This window comes from Rhinopithecus bieti, unplaced genomic scaffold, assembly GCF_001698545.2.
Source record: "Rhinopithecus bieti isolate Rb0 unplaced genomic scaffold, ASM169854v2 scaffold_1060, whole genome shotgun sequence".
NCBI lineage: Eukaryota > Metazoa > Chordata > Mammalia > Primates > Cercopithecidae > Rhinopithecus > Rhinopithecus bieti.
This window is the reverse complement of record NW_016803381.1, coordinates 813,198-823,416: the sequence shown is the minus strand read 5'-3', so window position 1 is coordinate 823,416 and position 10,219 is coordinate 813,198. Positions and strand designations below refer to the sequence as shown.

At 32.1% G+C, this 10,219-nt stretch overlaps 1 long non-coding RNA gene across 1 annotated transcript; it reads left to right on the top strand.

Moving 5' to 3' along the window:
- The first annotated feature begins 494 nt into the window (after positions 1–494).
- LOC108535676 (uncharacterized) lies at positions 495–5,587 on the top strand. Its single transcript, XR_001887294.1, has 4 exons — positions 495–545; positions 1,742–1,759; positions 3,816–3,859; positions 5,566–5,587. It is a non-coding gene; the product is annotated as an uncharacterized LOC108535676 (long non-coding RNA).
- Positions 5,588–10,219: the final 4,632 nt, after the last annotated feature.

Below are 10,219 nucleotides of genomic sequence, written 5' to 3'. Positions count from 1 at the left end.
AAATCACTGAGAACAGAGGACATCCAGCAAATGTATCAACTTTGTTCTTCCCCAGCTTCACACTGTAAAAAATTTGGGTTCTCCGCCTATTCCTGGGTTCCCAGGGAGGTATCGGCACAAGAAGATCAAAAATTGCTTCTTCCTATTCTAATTTAATAACAGAAAGGGAACATGTATTTTATAAGGCAGTACCTATGGGCAGATAAATACACTGAAATACAGTGAAAGTGAAAAATAGAGTTCATACTGGCACGTTAGGGAGCAGTTTAAGTTAGGAAAACTTCTATAGCAAGATAGCTGCAAAGGACATTTCAGCTGGACAGATTTTCTTTGTGCTTTCATCCAATTTGAATAGAAGATATTATTTGCTTGTTTTATTGAGGCAACAAGTTTTCCTTGGCATTGGTACTATTTCAAAAGAATACAAAATCATGGTTAAAATACGTCACTGATGTATTCAAATTCCCTACTTGTGTTAACGTTTTTTCCTATCACAGAAGAAAAACTTCTCAAGCAGGTAAAAGCTGTCACAATAGAAAAAACAGGTAAATAAGGTATTTTATACCCTTTTTATGTCTTATATGATATGTGGTGCATGCATATGTGTGCATGCAGACACACACACACACACCTTCACTGAAGTGTGCAGACTTTTAGTACCATAATTTCTAACATTCTGAATTCTTGAGAATAACTAAAATGTGTTCAATATAATTTTTATTAAAAAATAATAACTAGAGTAGCATAACTTTAAGTGTGATTGACCTAAGCTTATGTGTAATTCATGGGAAAATCTATATAATGCATTATCATGTATACGTAGGTGTTTAATCTTATTTTTAAACCACATTTCCTCCTGCTGTTTATAAATGAGCTGGAATAATTTACTTCCATGAAAGCTCCATAGAGAGGTATATGGTTATATAACTTTAAAGTCTGCCTTAAAGAATCATCAACAGAACATAAAATGTTAAACTGAAAGCACTCCGTGTCTCATTAGTTCATATGAAAAGAAAAGNAGAAGTTTTTCCTGTAAGGAAAAAGAAAACTTATGAGTCTTGAAATCAATTCACATCTGAGTGACTAAACCTCCTCATTTGATTCCAAGACAGAAATCCTACCCACCTCAGCCATGAAGAGAACCTTGTCTCTTACTAATAATCATTCCAAAAGAAAAACTCTGTGAAACATTTTTTTTTCTCCTGAGATAATCAGATAATAAGGATTTAAATAGTTTCTTGGAGGAAAAATATAATAGAAATCAGGAGAGATCTAATTATTTATAGAAATTATAGACTAGTTTATCAGCAGAAAGAAAGAAATCTCATTAGGCCATTTTCACATTACTTTATATGACCATTGTCCTTTATTCCAACTACTGCCTAAGTTTATAATTTTAGTAAGTGTTTGCTTAATTTGTACCCTGAGGTATTAATATGACCACCTGAGTATCTTATTCAGTTGTATGGATGTTTGGGAATTATGAAGAAGCTAGCTCAATGTATTTGTGACTCAAATATATAGATTATTTTAAATTTTATGTGCATAACATGTCTTACTAGTTTTTTGCAGTTCAATTAATGTATTTGCTGACAGTAAAATATTAGTGGTCAAAGAAAACAGGTTAAGCTTAACCTAAGAAGGGGACCTAAAGCTAAGAATAAGTAAATACAAATACTAAACAGTTTTTCCATGGTTTGTACTCATCAATACGCCATGTGCTTCCCTCCATTCTCCACAGCCAAGCCCAAGCCAGCAAGTAAGAGATGAATAGAATAACACCTGAGAAATATCGCTTGACCATTTCAGCTTTAACAATTTGCTTAGTTTTTTTTTAAGAAAAATGTTATTTTCAGTGTTGCCTGTGGCTAAATAACTATTAATGATAAATTAATGTGATTGCTATGTAATTGTTATTCGTGGTAAATTAATGTTATTGCTATGGCATTGATTTAACATTCTTGTGTTTCACTACTAATTAATGACTATAACTATACAAAAGTAAAAGTGTGTCACTATTGTTCATTAAAAGAGGGAATCCTTATAGGCTATGAAATACCACTCACAGTAAGTTCAGGTAGGTGGGAAATCTTTTAATCACACGTAATGAATAACAAAAGAAAATGAAATGATATACAGTTGTCAGTGTTATGAACCATATACTGTTTTTAATCTCTTTACTTTAAGCTGCATTAATTAAACTGTAGGTAAACTTTGGCATTTAGAAATCCATTTAATTATAAACATTTTGCCATTGGTCCATTATAATTATGAAATGTCCTCATGAATGTGAACTTTGAAGATCCTTCGTTTCACTGTACAGGTGTAACACAGAAAGTATAGTGATGGAGAGTTTAAAGATGACTTTTGGACTCAGGAAGGCATGAATATTTACCCACTGTGGTAGTAAATATATTCAATATTGTGTCAAAATTGTGATATTGGTCATTGAATGGGGTACATGTGTGGAACACAAGCTTAGACAAATGCATGAATGGCTTTTGATCAAATATATTCTGGCTCTTGCATGCAAAATAGCTTCACAAGGTCCAAAGGTGAATGTGTGACACAGCTTAGGAATACATATACATGGTTTAGGATATATAGCACAAAGGCATGGCTCTAATCAGAACATATTCACATCCTAGAACCTGTGAATTGTATTTTGAATATATGTTTTATATTATTATTGTTCCCTCGATTTATTTTTGATGTTGTTATAACAGTTTAATACCTTGAATATTGACTTCTTCATTTTCTTTTATTTTGAATGCTTATTTACTATAACATTTATGCAAATTCAGTTCATGGAAGTTTATTCTTGAAAGGTATCAGTTCCTAATTTACAAATATCTGTTTAGTCTGATGACACCTGGGGTCCCACATCTTCCCACCTACTTCACTGTTGGTGCATGATTTGGGGAAAAATAGTAATTTTAGAGAAACTCCAAATTCAGGAGTGAGGGAAAGAAAGGACATGTAAAGATCAAGAACAGCTCAGAAGAACTGATCCTAGAGGTCATTAGAGGTAATACTTGGTCTGTTCCAGAGTCCTACTCAACTGACAGATATTCTCAATCCCATTCAAGATATTCCACCTATATGGTTGACTTTAAATTCTACTTTTGATGAAAGAGAATGATCTCTTTAAAATTTTCAATTCAAATATTTTCAGAGAACTAAGAGGGATGTCAATTACTCATACATTTTATTTCATTTTGTCATATCCTAGAATAGTTGAGATTCAGCTATGAGAGTTTTAAGAAAACCTGGAAAGGGAGGGTGGTAAGGGTCAAAAAAATACAAAATGTGTTACTCTCTGGAATACAACAGATATAGTTTAAATTTTCAATAAGAAACTAGTGTTCAGCGGTGCATTGCTTCTTACTGGCAAGAAGGTAGCTAGGCAGAGAGGAAAAAAGAGGAATTGGTAAAATGCCAAAGACAAATAACGTCCACTAAAAATGTCCCTAAAGAATGACTCAACTTTCAGCAAATAAAACAGTATTCTTATTCTCCTCTTTGCCATATTCTATCCTCTTATACAACACAGCCCCCAAAGAGATAAAACCCTGATACTGTCTTTCAGCCAAATGTAGAAAAAAGTATTTCCCTGGGTGTCCTGAGAATGAACCTAACCTAACCCTGTTTATAATGTGTTTTTATGGCAATATGCTTTCTTTGTTTCAAATTACACGAAAACAGCTTTGGGGCATGCCTCTTGGGTAAACTGAGGATCACTTGCAAATATGTAAATAAGAAATATTTGCTGAAGAATCCACAGATTGCCAGTGAAATTTGATTTCTTTCTCTAGAAAAAGCTGAACATCAAGAAAGAGAACCTCCGTCTATAAAACAGGTGTTTCACCATTTTGGTTTATATTCTGTCTTAGGTTCACTATTTTATTATATTCAAAATTAAAGTAATGCATACAAGTGATTTTCACTGTGTTTCCTGGTGATGTGTGGTCCTGTTGTTTTGTAGTATAATCTAGTTTATCTGACCTAAGGGCAATATTGATGTCAATCAAACATGGATTGCCAAACATGCAATAATGACAGTCAAAATTAACAAAATAGATATGCTTTTATGATTCACAAGGTCCTTCCAAAATATTCAGTATTTCACTGTTGTCAATATTAATATAATTTACCATAGTAATGAAGTTGATTAACTGTTGATAGTTTTAAAATATCCTATCAAATTACATAGGTTAAATTTCACAAATTGTGAATTTCAGCTTGATATATCCTCTTAAAAGAGAAGTTACCCCATTCTAAAAGTTAGCTTAATTATTTTAAAATGTCATTCAGTTTTTACAATATGTAATACTTCACATGGTTCAAACACTGAGCCACATAGGAAGCTAACTGCAAAAATCTCTCTCTCTTTTGTTAAATTCTACCAGTTCTCATTTCAAAAATATCTGATAATTTCCATAGGTAATCACTGTTATTTCCTAATGTATCCTTCTAGCATTATCTATCTACCTGTACAAATATATATATATATAAATATATGCCTCTTTTATTTTTCTTACACAAATATTGACATGCCATAAATTATCCTGTCATTAACTTTGTCTATTTCAGAATATGTCTTGAAACTTCTTTTTATATCAGCCACATAAAATATTTATAAAACACTGTTTTATTGTAATATTTGTACACAGTTTACTTAATTAGGGACTCTAATTGACATATGTTGAAGTGTTTTAAAGACTCTCCCTTAATTTAATTAACAAGTAGATCTTAGTTTTTTACTTTTATGGGCGGAAAAATTCGTTAAAGAGCAATTTTTTTTTAGTAATAGGGTATATTAAATGTAATTTGTATAGTATTACCTAATTGGCTTTCTACAAAAATGTGGATCAATTTGGTATTACCCCCTCCGATTAACGATATTAGTTCTTTGACTAATTTTAGAATGGATTCGAAACTTGCAATCATTAGCCTAAATCTTTTCTAACTATTTTATGGAGAAATAGAACTTTAGATGCAAGATGACATAGTTACATGCCTTTTAGTTAAGTACTATTTTTAGAACACATGTTATATTGGATAAATAGAACTGTCTTTACGTTTTTTTTACCTCCACCCCTTCATTCTTGAGCTTGAGATTTTATAAAGGAGCTTTATTGTTCAACATACTGGATTGGGAGAGTTGGTATAAATTAATATTAATAATTAATATTGTGAGTATAAATTAATATTAAAATGTATTCTAAAAGTATTGTGGCAGAATATATATTTTGTGTCATTTCAGAAACAGTAAGAAGTTCAGATTTTTGTGAGCATTCATTAATATTGTATCAAATCAAATATGAGATTTACAGGAATAAAAAAGAGACCAAAAAAGATTCCACACTTTCAGGCTTTACTGTTCTGTGGGAAACTCTTTGGGAGAATGATTTAAAATTACTAAAATGCATTCCCTACTGTTCATTGTTGATATATTTAGTCTTATTTTACTGTAAAAGCAAAATGGGAAATATAAAGGGCTGATATATCACCAATAGATAGAAAATTATCACTCATTTTCTTTTTTTCTTTTTTCCTTTTTAGACAAACCAAAACCAACTCCAAGTAAGTGTACCATTTTAGAATTTTAAGAATGTCCTATTTCATTGCTTTAATTTCACAATTTCTTTGAGTTGTATATGGAGTTTAAAATGTATAGTGTGTTTGTTAATGTAATAGTCGTTATACTATTATCATATAAGTGAGTCTGATTGACAAAGGATATTGTGTGTACAGGCATACCGTGGAGACAAAAAGCACAACCAAAGGAAAATGGGGAGAGCAAGAAGCCATAGACCAATAAGCACATGAAGGGATGTTTAGTGACTCAAAAAATGCAATTCAAGGAAAATTAGATGTCATTGTACTGGCATATCTTGGCTGTATTGCAGGTTTCATTCAGACCACCACAATAAATCACACAATTTTTAGTTTTCCCAGTGCACAGAAAAGTTATGTTTACACTATAGTCTATTAAGTGTGCAAGAGGATTATGACTAAAAAATGTACATAGCTTAATTTAAAAGTATTTTCTGCTAAAATGTTAGTGATCATCTGAACCTTCAGCAAGTTGTAATACTTTTAGTGGTGAAAGGTATTGTCTCGATGTTCATGGGTGCTGATTGATGAAGTTGGTGGTTTCTGAAGGTTAGGGTAGCTGTAGTAATTTCTGAAAATAAGACAACAATAAAGTTTGGCACATTGACTCTTTCACAGTAGATTTCTCTGTAGTTCATATGGCTATTTGACAGCATTTTACTCACAGTAGAACTTCTTTCAAAATTGGAGTCAATTATCTCAAACTTGGCTTCTGCTTTATCAACTAAGTTTACAGAATATTCTAAATCCTTTGTTGTGATTTCGTCTATGTTCACGTCTTCACCAGGAGTAGTTTCCATCTCAAGTATCCACTTTCTTTTTTCATCCATGATAAATAACTCCTCGTCTGTTCAAGTTTGATCATGAAATTGAAGCAATTCAGTCACCACTTCTAATTATTTTGTTGCTTCCACCACATCTGCAGTTACTTCTACTGAATCCTTGAAGCTCTCAAAGTCATTCATAAGAGTTGGAATCAATTTCTTTCAAACTCTTATTGGTACTGACATTTGGACTCCCTCTCATGAGTCAAAAATGTTCTTAATGGCATCTAGAGAGGTGATTCCTTTCCAGAAGACTTTCAATCTACTTTGCACAGATTCATTAGATGAGTCACTATATATGACACCTACAGCCTTATGAAATGTATTTATTAAGTTATAAGACTTGAATGTCAAAATTACTGCTTGGTCCCATGGGCTACAGAATGGATGCTGTCTTCACAGGCATGAAAACAATATTAATCTCCTTGTACAGCTTCATTAGAGCTCTTGATTGACCAGGTGCATTGTCAATGAGCCATAATATTTGAAAGGAATCTTTTTTCTTAGCATTAGGGCATTAGGTCTCAACAATGGGCTTAAAACTGTCCGTAAATCATGCTGTAAATGGATGTGCTGTCATCTAGATTTTGTTATTCCAGTGATACGCCACAGGCAGAGTAGATTTAGCGTAATTCTTAAAGGACCTAGAATTTTCAGAATGGTCAATAAGCATTGGCTTCAACTTCAAGTCACCAGCTTCATTAACCTCCAACAAGAGAATCAGTGTCTTTTGAAGATTGGGAGTCAGATATTGACTTTTCTCTCTAGCTATGAAAATTCTAGGTGACATTTTCTTTCAATAAAAGGCTATTTGTTAAGTTGTTGTTGTTGTTGTTCGTTTAAAGACAGGGTCTCACTCTGTCACCAGGCTGGAGTACAGTGGGGGATCATAGCTCACTACAGCTTCAAATTCCTGGGCTCAAGTGATCCTCCCTAGAAGGTTATTTTGTCTACCTTGAAAGCTTATTGTTTATTGTAGCCACCTTGGTCAATTATCTTAGCTAGATCTGGATAACTTTCTGCAGCTTCTAAATCAGCATTTGCTGTTTCACATTGCACTTTTACGTTATGCAGGTGGCTTCATTCCTTCAATTTCATGAACCAACCTCTGCTAGCTTCCAACTTGCCTTCTGCAGCTTCCTCACTTCTCTCAGCCTTCACAGAATTGAAGAGAGTTAGGGCCTTGCTATAGATTAGGTTTTGGCTTAAGGGAAGGTTGTAGCTGTTTTGGTCTTCTATTCAGCCCACTAAAACTTTCTTTGTCTCCGCAATAAGGCTGTTTCCCTTTGTTAGCATTTATGTCTTCACTGGAGTAACATTTAATTTCCTTCAGGAACATTTTCTTTGCATTCACAGCTTGGCTAACTCTTTGGTATGTGAGGCCTCACTTTCAGCCTATCCCAGCTTTCAACATGCATTTCTCACTAAACTTAATCATTTCTAGTTTTTGGTTTAAAGTGAGTGATGTGCAAGTCTTTCTTTCTTGTCAATACTTAAGAGGCCATTTTAGGTTCCTAACTGGTCTAATTTCAAAGCTATTGACTCTCAGGAAATAGAGGACTAAAGGAAAGTGAGAGGGACTGGTGAATGGCAGTCTGAATACACACATTCATTAAGTTTTACCACCTTATATGGGCGTGGTGTGTGGCACACCAAAACAATTACAATAGTAATATCAAAAATCACTGATCACAGACAACCATACAGATATAATAATAATGAAAAATTTGAAATATTGTGAGAATCACCAAAATGAGACAGAAATGAGAAGGAAGCAAATGCCATTGGAAAAATTACCCCAATAGGCTTAATCATATGGGGTTGCCACAAACATTTCACTTGTAAAAAATGTGATACCTGAGAATTGCAATTAAGTGAAGCACAATAAAATGAGTAGGCTTGTATTCCACTTATTAATCCTTGAACATGTATTTATTGAGCACCTATTAGGTATATGATACTGGACCAGGATGTATGAGGGAATGCCTATCTTGTTTTCTGTTGATGTACCTGGTTTGCTAACACATTCACCATGATAACTAATACCTGTGCAAAAAACAAAACAAAACAACAACAACAAAAAACCCAGTAATTGTATCTCTCTCATCTACTTTCAATTGTTTGTTTAGATGTATTGAATAAACACAGTATGAAGAACCCTTTAACAGTTATTGTGTGGGTTAAGAAAAATTAAGAGCACATGTGTCCTCAATTTATTTAATGTTAACACATTAGCTTTTTATTTTCTAATTTTTTTAAAGCCCTGAGGTACATTTTATTTTGTAACTCAAAATCACTGAGGTTTCCTGGACATTTTAATCAATAATAAAAATGCAACAGTAAACAATAAAACTGTTTATTCAATCCTATTAGAATACTCAGACTGTAACCTGGATTAAAAATTGGGTACTTCAATCCAAAGTGTATCTGGATGTTGTATTTATATGCTTTCATACCCAAAACTAACCTGTCTTCTTGACAACACATGACAGATGACTTAATAATGCAGCTACAGTTTACTTCATAATGGATTCAATGCCAATTTTAAACATTAAGTACAGCCTTGAGGCTGGAGAAATTCTCTAGTATAATTTGTATTATTGCTACTAATGTGAATACTAGTACCAAAATTAAGGGTTGAAAGCCAAAACTAGAATGCTAATATAAAACATCATTATAAAGCCATTTAAAAATACTATATTTTCATGTAATATTATGTGTTGTATACCTTCACTGTTAAAAAATATTTTTTTTTGAATTTTGAAAATAGCTACCCAAAATAGTTATGTAAGACTAATAAAACTGATATCACATTTATAGAAAACATTGACATTTTATGAGAGATATTTCTTAAACTATCAGAGAATTTTTATTTTCTGGAAATGTTATTATTTGAAATTATTTGTGATACAAAGTTTTTTTAAAAAACACTTGCCAGGTTATACTTAGAAATATTAATCTGTAAATTTACTGAAGGAACAAGAAGAAAGTATGGTTCTGTATGAGCATAGGCAAAAGGCAAATACAATTTTATGTCTCCTATCACTTATCAGACTGTAATCAACATGAACTGAGTTTGTTTTTGTTATACTTTTAATCTCATCCCATGACCACACTCAACTGCATTTCTGACAGCATCTTATAAATAAAGCTGCTTTAATAAATATTATATGAATGAATGTTTGCATGCATCAATGAAGATTAAAAATTTGTGTAACAGATTTATAATTTGTAATTAATAAAACCAGCCGTAGAATTTAGAATTGATTAATTATATCATGTATGTTTTTCAGTTTTTTACATTTCATTTTATTTTATTTTTAACTTGATAGGTACTTAGAAGTTCATATATTTATGGGTACATGAAATATTTTGATATAGGCAAGTAAATGGGGTATCCATCACATCAGCATTTATCATATTTTTTGTGTTACAAACATTCTAATATTTTAGTTATTTTAAAATGCACACTAAATTATTGTCGACTGTAATCATCCTGTTGTTCTATCAAGTACTAGATCTTATTTATTCTATCTAACCAATTCTATAATATTTAAATATACCATTTTAGATTAATTGAATATTTGTTCTATTTTTAAAATAGATGTCTAGTTATAGTTATCAGAAATATTAAGCATCGGTACATTTCCTTGCCATTTTGAGTATATGTGCCTATTGTAATTTGGGAGGAAATATCAGAAGATAAGTTTCAATTGTCTGCTACTGAATAAAAACCTGTACTTTTTCTTTTATTTTTTTTCCTTTATTTCTACATT